At 36.7% G+C, this 17,394-nt stretch overlaps 1 long non-coding RNA gene across 4 annotated transcripts in view; it reads right to left on the bottom strand.

Annotated features, from left to right (window-relative positions):
• LOC110390302 overlaps window positions 1-17,394 on the bottom strand; it is a 45,259-nt gene that overhangs the window by 16,111 nt on the left and 11,754 nt on the right. For 3 of the 4 annotated variants that reach the window (XR_002433677.1, XR_002433678.1, XR_002433680.1), the window contains exon 3: window positions 853-945. The exons of the other annotated variant lie outside the window; for it this stretch is intronic. This is a non-coding gene — a long non-coding RNA (uncharacterized LOC110390302). The remainder of the gene's footprint in view (window positions 1-852; window positions 946-17,394) is intronic. 4 annotated transcript variants of the gene reach the window in all.

Genomic DNA, 17,394 nt, shown 5'->3' with positions numbered 1-17,394 from the left:
GCACATTCAGATTTTACTGGCAACATGTAGTGATCCCACATCTCATCTTTCCTTTCTCTCATTTTTTTTTTTTTTGGTGGGAAGGAAAAGGCTTAAAACACTGAAAAGAAATATTTTAGATATCCAAAAATAAATAAATAGAAAACCTACAAAACACTCCGTCAATTTGTCAAAAAGGCTCAAACTAGGATTTTTTTTCTCAGTAACACAGTAGGCACATGTAACTATCCAACTGACCTGCCTGGAGCTTGCATACATTAGGCATGACATTTGTGTGGCTCGCACTGCTGTAAATCAGCAGCTGGAGGTCTGACACATTTCTCTATACAAATGGTCTTGAAACTGGGTTGCATGCATTCCTAGAGATGTGCAAGACAATACATTGGAGTGGGAAAGGAATTTTTTTTACTGATGATAAATAAAGTAATAACAATAAGAAAGTGTTTGTTTCAGCTTTCTAATTTTTTTTCCTTCTATTTTTTTTTGTACATTTCTGTATTGTTCATAATATATTAGTACAGTAGTATATGTATGTAATTTATAAATAAATATACATACATGGGGAATATGTGCTCTAAGTTTTTTACTGATATTTGTAGAGAAGCAGAACAGTTTTGACTTTCTGTACATCTTGAATTATTCCACTGACTTATAATTTATTTAGCTCATTCATGAACACACACACTATGGTCATCTGAATTTAGGTTTTGGACTCTAGAGATGATTACCATAACGTATTTTAGGGTGATTAACCATAAGATGAGACAAAGTTCATTAAAAGCAATGATAGAATATTTGAAATCAATCCTGACATATTGTCTAAGGCAATGTTGTCAGTAGGACCACACTGACCTCTGTTCCGTGAAATGTTAGTAACAGATATGCCTCTCCTCTGCACAGAAAAATCTTGTAGGGTTTTTATAACAATTTTCTCATTGTAGGGTCCTGTAGGAAGACAAATTTAAATATTTTTAATCTGATTTTCATCTGAAGTTAATATGTTTTATATCAGGGTTAGATGGAAAATCTTTAATATATCACTGTGGGATGTCAAAAGAAAACCTTTAATGTAAATGAGAGTGTGGCTCTTGAATTATATATATAATTGCAAAACCACAGAATGTAATAGAATTAAAATCCTACTGCAATTTTTTTTCATTTAAAAATCCTTTAACAAGGTTATAGTTCACTACATGTCCATCGTAATTTTTCACAGTGACTAATCTGTTTAGTTTAAGCAAAGGCATTCCCTTTGTTCTTTTCATGCATACTTTAAGGCATATTTTGTTAATAATAAAAGCAATAAAAAATTAAATAATAATAATAATAAAATAGAGTTTCAAATGAAGTGAAGAAGAGTGATATTTGTTTTTTAAATCTGTGAAGAGTTTTATAAAGGGATAAAATGATCAATAAAGTTTAATTTGCTACTAAATTCTATAGTCTATACTATAAATGGGCTGGTTTTGTTGTCATTGTGGTTATTCTTGTTTGTTTTGATTTTATTATGAAATTCTGTTACATTTTTACAGAAAATTGTTAATAAAGTCCCTCTAAATTATTCAGCAATTTTTAGGAGCTGTTTGTAGATAATGTTTAAATATATAAAGGCTTACATAAGGGATAAATAATGTGTATTTAAGATGAAAGCTATACTCCTACATTCAGTAAGTTTGCAGTTTGATGTTAACTTCTTATATCAAGCAAATAAAATCTGGCTGCATATTCTTGCCTGGAAAAAAATAAAAAAAACACAAAACAAAACGAAAATGAATAAGAATAAGACCCTCACTCCACAAGTCTGTATAAGGCCAAGGATGTTCTATAGTTGAGCCATTATCTTTCCTCTCTTTGATCACCTCTCTGGATCATAGCAGGGTTTGTGAGCTTATTTGCAGACATTTAGTTTGTAGGAATAGAAGAAAGGAAAGCATTATTCTGTGCCCTCTGCCTTATGCAAATTCCTGTCTCATAGCAGATGGGATGCATATCCCAGAGTTTGTCAATAAAATGAAAGGAGAGAGATAAAAATTCTTATAGGTCATGCTTTTGTATTTATCAGCAAAGTAGAGGTTCATTCTTATTCACAACAAATCCTCCATACTGAAGAGGAAAAAAATCGTCTGGGCTTCTCTGTCAATTCGATAAGGACTATAATACATGCAACAAACACAAACTGGATTAACATTCCCCAGGTCAGTTTTGACCAGCCAGGTCCATGAGGACTGAAAGAAAGAACTATTTTTTCTACAACAACAAAAACAAAGCACAAATATTCCAACTTCTTCATATTTATGTATATATACACACACATATATATATACAAATATATACATATATATACACATATATATACACATATGTATAGACACACATATATTATGTATATATATGTGAAAGTAAATATACATATACTAAATGTATGTGTGAAAGACAATAATTTATTTAAACTATTTTATTAATAGCTACTGACTTGAACTCTGTGTCCAGAACAACAGAAGCCTCTTATGTCCCAAAAGAAGGACACCAGCTGTTCTCATACAGTTCTTGGAGGGAAAAAAAAAGATGACAGGATATTCATGCAGGCAAACAGTAAGGAGAACTGTTTCTTTCTTCTAGGGTTGCAACAGGATATGTTACCTATCTCACCCTGTGAGAGACGGTGACGTGACCTCCTGACATGCCCAACATAAGTTACTTCTAAAAAATTTTCTCCTTTTCCTCCCTTCCTTCCTTCCTTCCTGCCTGCCTGCCTGCCTGCCTGAGTATGAACAGTGCCAGCAATCTTGTCTCCAGTACCCAGTGGATCCCTTTCCTACTTTCTGAGAAGTTCTTAAAAATATCTTTTGTCTACTCCAGTGGTCTCCAAAGCAGGATCCATGCATCCTGGACTCCATACAAGACAGTCGCGGAATTACAGAATTATAGAATCACCAAGATTGGAGAAGATCTCCAAAATGATCTAGGCCAACTGTCCACCTTTTGTGTCTGGCTGCCAGCTGGGTTTAACTCCGTTCACCACCACTCTCAACACCTGGCCCTCTAGCCAGTTCTTTACTCAGCGAAGACCATACCTGTCTAAGCCAAAGGACTATAGCTTCTCCTGGAGAATACTGTGGGGAGAGAGTGTCAAAGGCTTTGCTGAAGTCTAGGTAGACTACATGAATTACCTTTTCCTCATCCATCAGGAGGAGCACTCAATCACAGAAGGAGATCAGGTTTATCAGGGAGGACTTGCGCTTCATCGAATCATAGAATCATGAAGGTTGGAAAAGATCTCCAAGATCATCCAGTCCAACTGTTCACCTATCACCAATATTTCCCCACTAAACCATGTCCCTCAGTACAACATAAAAATGTTTCATGAACACCTCCAGGAACGGTGACTCCACCACCTCCCTGGGCAGCCTGTTCTAATGTCTGACCACTCTCTTGGAGAAGAAGTATTTCCTAATGTCCAGCCTGAATCTCCCCTGACACAACATGAGGCCATTCCCTCTAGTCCTGTCGCTAGTTACATGGGAGAAGAGGCCAACTCCCCCCTTACCACAACCTTCTTTCAGGTAGCTGTAGAGAGCAATAAGGTCACCCCTAAGCCTCCTCTTCTCCAGACTAAACAATCACAGTTCCCTCAGCTGCTCCTCATGAGATTGGTGCTCCAGACCCCTCACCAGCTTTTTTACCCTTCTCTGAGCATGCTCCAGGGCTTCAGTGTCTTCTTTGCAGTGAGGGGCCCAAAAATTAACACAGTACTCAAGGTGTGGCCTCACCAGTGCTGAGTACAGAGGAGCGATCACTTCCCTGCTCCTGCTGACAACACTATTTCTGATACAAGCCAGGATGCCATTGGCTTTCTTGGCTACCTGGGCACACTGCCAGCTCATGTTAAGCCAAGCACCAACCAATTCCTCCAGGTCCATTTCCTCTATACAGTCTTCCAGCCACTCTTGACAGGGGCGCTGACAGATGGCGGAAAGAGGCTTGGCTATCACCTCTGCCAGATCCCTCAGCACCCTCAGGTGGATCTCATCTGGCCCCACAGACTTGGCAATCCAGGTGGGATAGTAGGTCTCTAATAGTTTCTACCTGAATGATGGGAGTTTTATTCTTCTCCCCATCCAAGACTTTCAGGTCAGGGAGTAGAGTACCCTGAAGATAACTGATCTGACTTTTAAAGACAGATGTAAAGAAGGCATTAAAATCCCTAGCCTTTATTGGCAAGCCTCCAGTCCTCTGAGACCTCTTTGACTGACCAGGAACACTGATAGATAAAGGAAAGCAGCTTGGCTATCACCTCAGCCAGCTCCCTCTAAACGCTCTGGCCCCATGAACTTGTGGCTAAGCAGATGGAGTAGCAGGTCTCTGATTCCTCCTGAATCATGGGGCGTTTATTCTGCTCAAACTTCCAGGTCAGGGGGTAGAATATCCTGAGCATAACTGGTCAGGTTGAGTTCAAGCTAGACTTTTGTCTTTCTAGTTTTCTCCCTACATATCCTAACAACATTCTATGGAAGTGCAGGAAGAAAATATTGGAATTTCAGTATTGTGTGCTTATGCTTTATAAATACTATTGAGTTTGTCCTAAGAAACATTTTTTACAGATGGAATGTATTATCTAAGAAGTTTGATGGTCAGTAATCTAGTCTATTCTTCACAGAATCACGGAATCACAGAATTGTAACAGTTGGAAGGAGTCTCTGGAGATCATCTAGTCCAATCCCGCCTGCTAAAGCAGTTTCTCTCCATTAGGTTGCACAGGAAAACATCCAAGGAAATTTTGAATATATCTGGAGGAGAATGTACAACAGCATCTCTGGGCAACATGTTCCAGAGCTCTGTCAACTTCACAGTAAAGAAGTTCTTTCTCCTGATCAGATGATACTTTCTGTGTTCCAGTTTATGCCCACTGCCCTTTGTTCTGTTGCTGCACACCACCAAAAAGAGTCTGGCCTCATCACTTGTCTCTGACTCTTCAGATACTTATTAGCAATAATAAGATCCCCTCTTGTCAGTCTCCTCTTCTTCAGGCTGAACAGTTCCAGGTCTCTCAGACTTTCCTCATAAGAGAGATGCTCCAGGCCCTTCATCATCTTCATAGCTGTCTACTGGATTTTCTCTAGATGTTCCCTGTCTTTCTTGAACATGGAACTCACAACTGGACATTGTACTCCAGATGTGGCCTCACCTGGGCAGAGCGGTGGAGGATCACCTCCCTTGACGTGCTGGCCACGCTCTTTTTAATGCACCCCAGAGTACCACTGGCCTTCTTGGCCACCAGTGCACACTGCTGGCTGGTGACCAACCTGTTGTCCACAAGGACACTCAGGTCCTCCACTGTAGGAGGACCTCCTCTATCCTGAACTGATTAATGTGGTTATTCCTCCCTAGATATAGGACTATACACTTGCCCTTGCTGAACCTCATCAGGTTCCTCTCCAGCTCTTCACCCTGTCCACGTCTGGGTGAATGTCAACACAGCCTTCTGGTGTGTAGTCACTCCTCCTAGCTTTATATCATCAACAAACTAGCTTGGGATGCATTCTGTTCCTTCATTCATGTCACTGACAAGGATGGTGAACAAGGTTGGAGCCAGTGTCTTTCATGCTCACATAAAAGAGCAGCAGCAGACATCAATCCATGTTCTTGACAAGCTGTGGCACCCTCCCAGCAAAGGCCTGGATCTTGGCTCCCAGGAGACAGCAAACCCACTGAGACGCCCTGCCGAGCAGGCAGAGGGGAGCCTCAGTGCCTTTAACAGGGAATCACCCACCACAACCACGTGGTGCTTCTTTTTATGATATCTACAGCAGGCTACCAGTATGGTTTCTTCTTGTAGATCTTGGTCATGGGTGTCGTGGGCGTCTATAGCTATAAGAAGATCATATGTGGTTTTGGTAGTGAAGCTGAAGGGCAGGGTCTGAAATGGAGCCCTGTTTTTTGGGTCACCAAGGACCAAGATGCCTTCTTCTCAGTGTTGTTCTCTGCTGGAATATGATTATTAAACAACGTATCTTTCTCTCTGTCAGCACCTCTAATACTACAAAGACTTTCATTTTCTTCTTGCAACTCAGACACTTGTTATAAAAGATATCTGCCTGTGAGAATATTGTACAGGTACTTACCTTATCCCTACAAGAAGGTTCAAGGCACTTGGTGCAACCGAACACCTAAACCAAAGTCTCCTTTCTTACCAGCTCTGTCCGGGTGACTTTTTAAGTAATTTTTGAGCATTTTATACATTTCTACAACTCCTGAAGAGCCAACTTCCTAACTCGGTAAGGATGTCACCTTGCATTATATTCATTTGTATATGTGAAGCTTGGTATGCGTGCATGTCAATGGCAAAGGCCACTTATGATAAGTAATATATGTATTAATCTGTGGAAAGAGTTGGTGTTCTGCGTACTTGGTGGCAAATAGTTAGTTTTAAGTAAGAAGCTCATAATTTTTGATGGGAACTATGGTTAGAAAACTGCAGCTCTGTTTTGGTGTTTAAGTCCATTTTCAGTTATCAAGGGAAAAAAAAAAGACAAATAATCCGTGATTGAAGCACTTAGCCTCTTCCTCACAACATTTAGAACTGGAGCGTAGCTCTGAAAGATGCATTTAAAATTTGAACATTTTCTGTTTAGCCTGTAATGAACTTTTCTTATTAAAATATTCATTTCACTGGTGAAATTTCTTTTTCCTCTTCATGTTAACTCCCAGGTTAAAACATCAATTGATTTAAATCAGTAAAGTTCTTAGTATTTTCTCTGCACACCAACAAAGGGGCTGAAATACCACAGAGGATTTTTAATGGCACAGGCTTTATCAGGACCAACCATTCTGTCTAACACGGGCTGTAAGAAATGCAAGTTTCAGAGCTATCAGCCTATCTCCATCACAACTTACAGCAGAAGAGGAGAGTCAAAGGTAAAGGATGAACTAAGGAGCAGATATGCACACAAAAAACAAAGACAAAATGGGGTTACCAAAGAAACTGTATGACTTAGAATAAATTTCCACATAGGAGTCAAAGGGCCGGTGTTCTAAAACAAATTTGAATATTGATTCAATTTAAGTAAGAATAACAGATGATTAAATTAATTTCAATTCTTGCACTTTTTTGGCTTTCCTACTACTGAAAAGAGAAAAAAACGTGTTAATTAGAGGTGTGCTGTACACTGTTTATATCCTTGTTAAAGATTTTGTTAGAATTTCTCTGGATCTGTCCAGCTGACTTTGCAGATCTAAGTGTTTGAAGACTTCTGAAGGGCCATGCATATTCTTGGCCCAGTGAAGTCTAATTGTTGAACATATTGAATGTTTATCCACTGTGAGTTTAAGTGCCTTAAAAACAGATTTCAAACTAGTATAGAGAACAGAAGGCAAGATTAGAAGCCCAAAACAATCTGCTTGAGCATTATAATTAATGTAGAAATACTGAAGAGCCTCGTCCATAATTCCTGTTTTCTTGAACAAATTTCCTAGATCCACCCTTCTTGTAAGGAAAATAAACGAAGTAAGTTCCCTCTGTCACTCTCTAAGACTGAAATTCACTTTTCTTTTTCTCTAAATGCATAAGAAAACAAATCAAGACAAGGCTTTTTTCTCCAAATCTCTCTACATAATTTAACATCTCTCAAACTATGTATGTGCATATGTATAATTACACATGTACATATATATTTAAATATATATTTATGTTTATATCCCTCTCTCTATATAATTACATGTGTTTGTGTATGTACTTATATATATGTTTTTATAAAGTCTTATGTGATCTATCATGAAAAGCTTGAGGTGTCCCAGAGGCCAGAAGGGTTTTTTTTTTTTTGTAGAGAATATTTGTCTCATCTTTTTTTGAATGCATAAAATCTTTTTTTCTTTAAAGACAATGGTTATAATCCTTGTCTTCCACATTACTGTTATTCACCCTGTTTCCCCAGACACATTTAGTTAAATGACTATCAACAGCAGACAATTAATGTAAGGGGACAAGGGGATGAGTCAAAACATAAATCAGACAATAATGCTGTCTTCAGCAGAGAAGTGAATATCGACCAGCATGACAGCTTCTGCAAACTAATTAGCAAAACAACATTCCAATGTAATTGTGAAACAAAAATATCTCTATTCCCCTTTGCTGCTTTAGTTAATGGCCATATATTAAAAGATCATGCAAAGGACAAAAATAATAATAGCGATAATCTCAAGCATGAAAGCAATGCAGATAATTCTGTTTCACTATATAGTTCTCCTTGTTTGTAGTTTTCCTGTGCCATGTGCAAGTGATGCAAGAAGCTGGAATTGCCTCCATGACCTTGTAATCCTTTTATGTCTTTCTGTCCATATTAACCACATTCATTTTTTAAATTTTTCTTTCAGTCTAACTTCTGGGGAGCTGAGGTTTGTGTGGTCTCAATAGATTTCTGACTAACTGTCCCTCTCTCAAGTACTAAATTTTTAACATGCTGTTTAATTACAACAAAATATCCAGGCAGGGAGAGGGCCGTGGAAGAGGATCAAGTAGGTACATTTGTACGTTTCCAGAGAGGAAGTGACCAGAATGAAAAGAGATCATGCTAGAGCTCTCCTGTTTAGGGAAGCTAGTAAATTCTGACTGATAGACGGCAGAAAAATTTGAAGCAGAATAATAAGGTCTGGCTTCATTAATGCTACCTTACTCTTTTTTTTTTTTTTTTCCCCAACAGTGCTTCCCCAGTTCTGAGAGACAGTGGATCAATGCCTACATCTTTTTGTTAGAGTGCTCTATAGGTCAGCACTGAATGTCATATAATTTATGGTTGTGAATATCCAGTGTAGACGAGGTTCTACTAGCACACAGATTTAGTTCTGCTGTAGAACCTAAGAATCACTGTCCCCAGTGATAAATGTAAGAGAGCTATCAAATCTGAAACATGGCATTAAGACTGAGGGGAGAGCAGGGAATGTGGATATACTCATTGTACATCACAACATTCACTCTTGACATTAATGCTGCATATCACAGACTTGGTAGAAAACCTGAATATGCTTTATTTCTTGTTTGAATAAGTAAGTAAAAGTTACTTCTCACTGACTTTAAACCTGTATCAAAGTAGGAACTTAAATTCTGACACGTTGAACTATGTAAATAAAGTATTTCAATGTGTGTTTCCTAAATCTGTTGAACATGGAGACTGAATTTTTAATGAATATTTGAATTCAGGAAGACTTACATGTACCCTGCTGATATCAGTGGAACAAAAGCCTCATCTGTTAGCACTTTGGTTAGGAAGCTTAAAAGGCAACAGAAGAATATGCATAGTTTGGCGGAGTATTGGGCCTTGATTTAGATAGAGGATTTTCTTGGGATCTATAATATTGAATAGGCTTATCTACAAGGAACACCAAAGATATATCATATTTGATGGCACTGGGCCCCAAAGGAGCTTGAAATTCAAAACTACCTTAACCTGGAATCATTATTCATGTGAGGAGCTATTATTCTCAATAATATCAAATGGGAATTCTTGTCTTTGTAGTGAGTATTTCCACCTCCTAAGCAAAATAGATGATAATTAAAATTCATTCTGGTAAATCTAGCTACATCAGCAAGAGTTCTGATGGCTTCAGTTAGACAACTTCAATTCTCATGTGAGTGTATATCAGAAGTATCATTGTCATGCCATTCTTGAATCAGCCTTAAAGTAGATATTTTCACCTTTACGAAATAAAATATTGCAAATTGTAGATAGCATACAGATGAAAAAGAACATCTAGATTAATTTTTAAAAATTGAGATACTTCACACTCACAAATCACAGATTTAGTTTTCTTAAAGTGACAACTGCCACAGTCCAAAGCTGTAGTAAATAATGACTTGTAAAGTTGTAACGTAGCTAATGACAGGTAAACTCACAATGTAAGTGTTCCCGTATCTTAGTTATTTTTGATTTTTTGAGTATCATTGTTTTATGAGATGGACAAAAATGCTTCCATTGAGCAAGCTGAAAATCTCTGATCAAAATTTTCTGGCTAGCTCATTAAATAGTATCAGCTATCATAACTATGTGGATATAAACAGAACTTAGTTTATACCAGCTGAAAATCTGTTCATAGGAGTTAAACACATTAAATTATTGTGCAGAGCAAAGAAAATAAATGCTTCTCCTTTTAAGTACATTTATTATAGTTTTCTAATCACACACCAGGTTTAACAACAGTGCAGCCACAGCTGAATATAACTTCAATTCCCACTGTAATACTATATTGGTACTTTTTATTTCAAAGATTCTGAAAAATCCAATTATTTTATAATTAAAATAAAAAAAACCACAAAAACAAACAAAAAACACTTTATTAACTTCCTCCTAAATTAGTTAGTTAGATGAATTTTACAGGCAATTCAGCTCGGTAATGAGACAAAGTCGGCTTTTTGTCCATTTGCTTCAAATGACTGAATTAACAGTCTCATCACTTCTTCCAAGGAAACATTTCTCTGACATTTGAGCTACTCTTTGGCCTAGAAAACATAATCTAATGCATTCTAGGACTATGTAAATACAGACTATCTAAAATATTATAGGAATATTCTATGTCATTGTCACCTTTTCCCCTCTATGATTCGTCGTGGTATTTTTACTTTTTAATTCTTTATTTTTTAGCTCTTTATAATATACTTGCTCCGTATTTTAGTACAAGTTGAATTTCTATCCTGAAAGACACTTGGCCCTCAGCAAAATAAAATGCTGCTCCTTACTGATCCACTGAACAGATGCAGCAAAGACAGCAAAAATGAAAACCTTTATATCAACCTTGTGCTGCTCTAAGCTTTTCATGAAAATACCACTGCTTTGGAGAAGATTTTCTTTTAGGGGAGAATTTGATTAATTTACACATGTCAAATAACACTGTGCTTCAGCAGTGATACCAAAGACTTCATTAGGATGAGATCAGTCCTGCAGACATCACATCTGGTCCACTGAGCAAACAACTATTCTTCTACATTTTCTTTCTGAGATTTCTAAAATTATTTTCATATGGATGTTCAGCAAGTGAATGCTGAGCTAATTTAACTGGCTCATTTCTTTTGATCAGCAGGAAAATATTATCTGGAAAAACTGTTCAAGTATTATTTACCTGATTCCCTGCTTAAAGTTATGGCCAAAAGTTTGGTGTTGCTATCCTCAACACATGACATTCTCATCTATTCTCAGGAGCTGAAAGACTTTTATCTGATTTACCTGATAACATCTGACTGTATGCATAGTTTTTCATCAGCACATTCTTATTGACAAACCCTTCAAGGTCATCTTATTCCTTACAAAGGGTCATCTCACTTCTCAATGTATATTAGCAATTAGAAAGGCTGGTTTCATATTAGACTCATAGCATTATCAAATCCATCTTAACTAAGCAGGAAGAAAGTATTGCTTAGCTCACTTCAAAAAGAAATAAAGTGAAAAAAATTTTAAAGCATCCCAAGGAAGAAAGGAGGAATCTGTAAATAGTTACTGAAGAGGAAGGAGAAACATAAGAAAAATTATCAAGAGAGACAGATTAAAAGTCTGATATATCTCACTTGGAAGTCCTTGGGAATTTTGCCGCTACTGTAATCATGCACCTTGATTTCTCAGGGAAAATATGAGAAGTATGAACATCTTTTCCCAAATTGCAGTCTTGCAGGAACTTCCTTACTAACATAAATTTGAAGTGCACCCTTTTCAGCCCTGCCTGGTTCATTAGGAGATCTCTTGTGTATACTATCTTACCACCTTTTCTTGCCAAGATAATCCATGACCTCCTCACTTCCCTATTGTTTACAGTTTTAAATTCTCATTACAAATTTATTCAGCCTATTGTCAGAACTGTTTTTGCCTGAATTTTTTGTCTCAGTCCTCAGCCCCCAAATAAGGTCCCATGATCACGAAAACCATACCCCTGTTGCCAACACCAAATGCACAACAGGTTTGTGATATTTAGGATCCATCTATTCCTCCCTGAACAATTCTTCAGAATCAAGGATAAAGCACATCTCACCAGCAGAATCAAGGAGGAAAACACTTGAGTTCTCAAGACTTTGATCATTGACCTCTGAGCCTTTTGCTGGTTCAGATGCCTTAAGCTTCAGAAATCTAACATATATGGTTTCACCCTGAACTTTGAATTTGCTACACCAAACAATTACCATTTTCAAAAAGTCTGAAGAAAATTCTAGGTGGAGCTAAATTCTCTTTGAATTTTTTAAAAATATCCAATTACATTTATTCAGTTGCAAGTGAAATGTTTGAAATTTTCTGTGACTTACTTGTAAAAGTCAAGGCATTATAAAAGAAGCAAAGCTCTCAGTACTCACCTATAAATCTCACACATTGAAAAGTCTTCACATAGGGCTGGCATTCCACGAAAAAAAAAAAAAAAACACAAAAAAACAATGCAAAATAAAAGCTCCTTAGTTTTCAGATCCCCTCCAGAAAATTTACAAAAAAGAATCTATCCAAACGGGTATGAATTGAGATCATTTTAGAAACAGTATGAAAACATCCCCTTAATCTGAGCTATTACAAACATTAAAGGTAAAGGAAGCTGGATGTGTCAGATGGAAAATGTTCAATTGTAAATTAACCCTTTTTTATTAAGAGTAACCAGACATGAGAGATTAATTATTGGATAACCATTAGATCCAAATTAAGACTGAACAGAATATAAAAGAGGGTCATAGAACACATGAGTAGCCCATGAGGGAATGGTGCTGACGTTTGTTTCTGGTGAGAAGCTTTGAGGTGGGCTTGTCATTCATTAACAAGTTAGGAGTAGGAGCTATATGGTATTGTACTTTTTATAGATGCTAAAAAGCTAAGCTTGACAGTAAGATTTTTTTTTTTTTTTTGAGGAAAACACTGTCCTAAATAACTCAACAAGATATATACATTTATACATGCATAAACATATTGACGTGTATGCACATTTACATACACACACATATATATATACTCCTTAGTTGCCTTTGTTGTTTCATTATAAACAACTGCAGTAATTTATTTTTTAAAGTACATGTATTTACAGATATACGTATTTATCAATGTATATACGTACTTACATATAAAAATACTTATAAAAAACAATTTTATAAGTGGATTCCTTCAGACAGCCTGTATTCCTCTACATAGATACGCCAGTCCCTGTGCAACCTTCTCCATGTTTTCACCTATGTTATCCATGCTTCATATTCTGGTTGGTCTCTTTAAGCCTGGTGATAAAGACGCACAGCTAAAAGCCACTAGTAAAATGAGAAAAAATATCTCCTTAGTAACAACATATTCCTTCTTCCATGATCCTGAGATTGATTATAAAGGGAGTTGGACTTGGTTCTCAATGGCCTCACATACACATTGATTAACGCAGGCTAGTTTCTCAACCCTACTTATTAAAATAATACCAAAGGAATGAAATCTAATCTGCCTTGTGGAAAAGAAAGTTAACCAAGAAAGAAGTTTAATGATTGCAAAGTGAGTAACAAGTAAAACAAAAATTCAAGGAAATAACATAGCGCTGAAACTTTTTTTTTCTTCCCGTTTCCTTCTTAAACAGCACATCAGCTGTCATCCTTCCTGCCTCAGAAACCCTAAGCCCCAAGAGATCTTGCTTGTTTGAGTAAATTAATTATTTAGTGAGTGATGGATTACATGACACAGAAGTAGCTAAAATGCCCCAAGGAGACGATAAAAGAGTGAAAACTGTGAAACTATCTTTGGATGAAGAGAGCAAAAAATAGACTAGTTGTTTCTAAACTTAGTCCCACATGAAGGTTGGAAAATATACGTTCCTTTTCAGGGCAGTCATTGTGTACAGCATTTACTCCATTGTAGGATTTTGCATTCAGATTAGATTTCCTCTGCTTGCTATGTTTCCAGGGGGATATTATTTTTATACAGAACAGAGTTTATTTTCTTGGGTGATAATGTCTAGAAAGTGTTTACTACTCTGGGGTTTCTCTCACAGTATTTCAGTTTCTGCCCAATTTGAAGAATGCACCCCTCACTTTGATTTATGGAAAAGATCAGTCAGTTATGGAAATTCATGTGAGATACACTGTATGCCTAAGAAGGCTCTTGGGTTCTTGAAAGTCAAGCTGATATTTGATTTTCTGATTGCTTTTATTGTTCAATAGGAATTGTTTTCTGAAAGTATCTCTGTTGTTTTCTACACAAATAAAACAAGGAAATTACACAGAATAGGTGTTTGCATGGCCATAATGTGCTATTCCAAATCACTTGAATATCTCCAAGCTTTTAAGAAAAGGAGTATTTCTGGTTAAGCTGAAATTTTTATCTTTTTTTTTAAAAAAAAGCATTCCCCCCCTCCAACATCCTTCAGATCTGTCTCCAAAAGCACAGACTGATTTTTAAGAAGGACTATTGTCCTAAAAATAATTAATAACCATTATTTCTTCTTATGCCTTCAATCCAAAGGATTGGAAGGCTCGCTGAAACAGGTAGCCATTCCCCAGTTATTGTTAAGCTGAAGACTCCTACATGGCACTGCAGTCATATGGTGAATTGGTAGCTACTCTTTGGAAGAAGGGAGTAAACACTAAGAAACACTGATTAATAACTACAGGTAATTACTTTGAAATTCCCACAGGAGATGTCATTGAGAGAGTAAAGCACTTAAGAAAAGTAACTTCCTGAATAGATCTTTCGTAGTTACACTTCATGTGCAGGGAGGTGGAGGAGCATCTCTGCATAGATTATGGAAAGTAGCAGGTGATGATGCAAGTGACTTGGTACGAAGTCTGAATCTGTGAAGCAAAATCAAGAAGCCTGTGTGGCTGAATTAAAATGAGGTCTTAAAGGTGGTCCTAGGAAATATTTATCTTAATAAAATAGATGAAAGGAAATGAGGGTTGATGACCGCTGTAAATCACCACCGACCCAGGATCACAAACCGTGTCCTTGTCTCAACTCCTCGAGGCATCACAAATTCCCCTGGAGTACTAGTAAGATCAGAGGTTTTGTATAAAGAATCTAAAATGATATGTCTTACAATTGATCCTTTCTTTAAAGATATCAACAATCCTGTGACATTACTAATAGAAAATACTATGGCCTGTGGGATGTATAGAATTGTTAAGTTTTTTGTCACCAAAAAAACCCCCCACACATAAAACAACAACTTAAATGCACTCCAGTTTAGGAAGAGGAAGGCTGAGTAAGAAATCTTCAGTTTTTCCTTAATACTCACATTCCATGAGGGCTTATAGTTAAATATGTACTTTCAGGTCTGTTTAACTGGAATTAGAAGTGAATGAATATTGTCCTAAGCTAAACTGATTCATCAATAAATTGTTTTCTGCGAACAAAAAAAAAGTGAATCTTGACTATGATTGTACTTTCCAAATGGTATTTTTATCTGTATGTGAACTTATGTTCGAGTTGCATTGTTTTGTCAATCCTTTCCATAGGAATTATCTTTGTGATGATTTTGTGTAGTTCTAAATCCTTTATTATACTCAGGGAATGACATGGAAAACCTAACTAGGAAGTTATAGCTAAAAGTAGGACACATGACTATAAAGTGATAGTGTTTTATTTCTTGTTAGCACACAAATATGTCTGCAGTGGGTTTTTCATCTTTATTTTCAAATAAAGACCAAAATTGCAGTGGTATAATTATCTCTCCCTATTTACTTTAAGAGGTATGCAGGAAAGGAACAGCTCTGGTGAGCAGGTTATGGTGGAAGAAAAGTGTGAATGATGTTCTGCTTTAGGACTACATTGACAAATTTGTGCAAGCTGTTTTTTTCTTGAATTTTTATTTATTTTATTTTAAATGGCAACTTTCTCTAGGATCCTCATGTAGACACATTTTTTTTTTTTATCTAAAAACTAGTGGCTATCCTTCCTCTATTTTCATATATAAGACATGAAAGCTGGTAAAACAAAGAAGTCAGGAGTAAGAACAGCATTTTTTGCCCTAGTGAAATACTGCAACAAGATGATATCACCAGGTTAAACCCTTTTACCTTGAATTGGACATGAATAATTCAAGCCTTCAAATTATTGTTCAGCCACATAACCTTGGCTGTCAGTCAGCAGAGGCCACTCTTTCTGTCCCTGCCCAAATTTAATAGGTGTTGATACCCCTCCTCCCTGTTCTGTCTTTTCTGTCTGAGACTTAAATTTACATGGACATGCTGCTTAGCTGCGCCAACTTGCGTCTATGTGGGTGTCCATCTGAAAAAAATTGTCTCTTCCTATTTCATCAATGGCTATCACCAATCAAGACACATGAAAGCTTTGCTGATTTTGCATTATTGAAGTCATAATGAAAGGCCTTGCTTGAGCTTGTTTTTTTCACGAAGAAAAAAATCCACCATAAAATTATGTGCAAACTGTGACATTACCAAATGTTACTAAGTGAGTTTGCAAGATTTTACAAAAGAGAGGTATCCTAGCTCATAAAACCTGGCAGTAATTATTTAATTACCTCTTTAAAAAAATTGCCGAACAATAGTGATTAACGGTGACAATGTTTTAACTTCTAATCATTCCAGGTTGATATCCTCCATAAATAAGAAAATAAGTGAAATAAATAGACAAAAAAATCAATGCTTTCAGTAGCATTCTTTTTGCCTTTTTTTTTTTCCTCTGGTTGAAATAGATACTCTGATACCGTACATGTTCTCATGATCATGACCTGAAGAACAAAAACAACAGCAATAAAAAACCACACCAATTTTTGGCTCAGATACAACCCACCAATCAATTAGCTCGCTTGATTTGAATATAAGATGACATAAATCTGTTTGTTTTTATGTTTGTACAGCAATTCTTGTAATAGGGTCTTGGCCCACAGCTGGGATTCTCGAACACTATTGACAGAGGCACAATAAAGATCAAATCTCAAATGGTCTCTTTCATGTCAGAGCAAATTCACAAAAAATCAAAGGCAACAAACTAAATCTGAGCTAGGATCAGCATCCAGATGCAATAACTTACTGTTCTTATCTCTGTATATTACAGTACCTATAAGCTGTGTTCAGTTCTCTGCGTTTCAACTTCTAAATTTCTTGGAATATTTATCTTTCTTTTCTCCTCTCATACACAGAGTGGCACAAAGGTAGGGAGGAAAATGGCCTAATATGATTTCTGTGATTTACTTCTTTGTCTAATTCACTAGCCTGGAGATTTCAAGGGTCATCCAGTTCATCTCATACAGTAGCAAAATGACTGATCTACTGAGAATATCCTTAGTACTTATTATCCCCAGGATTAGAAAGGGAAACAGACAGATTACACGTGCTGTTCACTTGTTTTAAGCAGTGAAAATGACCAGATAATTTAAACACTGAAAGGTGACTCAGTTGCCTTTTCCTGCCCTACCTACTGGTTGTGTACTTCCTCTGCCAGTTCTTACAACTGCTAA

This window comes from Numida meleagris, chromosome Z, assembly GCF_002078875.1.
Source record: "Numida meleagris isolate 19003 breed g44 Domestic line chromosome Z, NumMel1.0, whole genome shotgun sequence".
Taxonomy (NCBI): Eukaryota; Metazoa; Chordata; class Aves; order Galliformes; family Numididae; genus Numida; species Numida meleagris.
The sequence above is the reverse complement of the archived record's forward strand: the minus strand, read 5'-3'. Positions and strand labels throughout refer to the sequence as shown.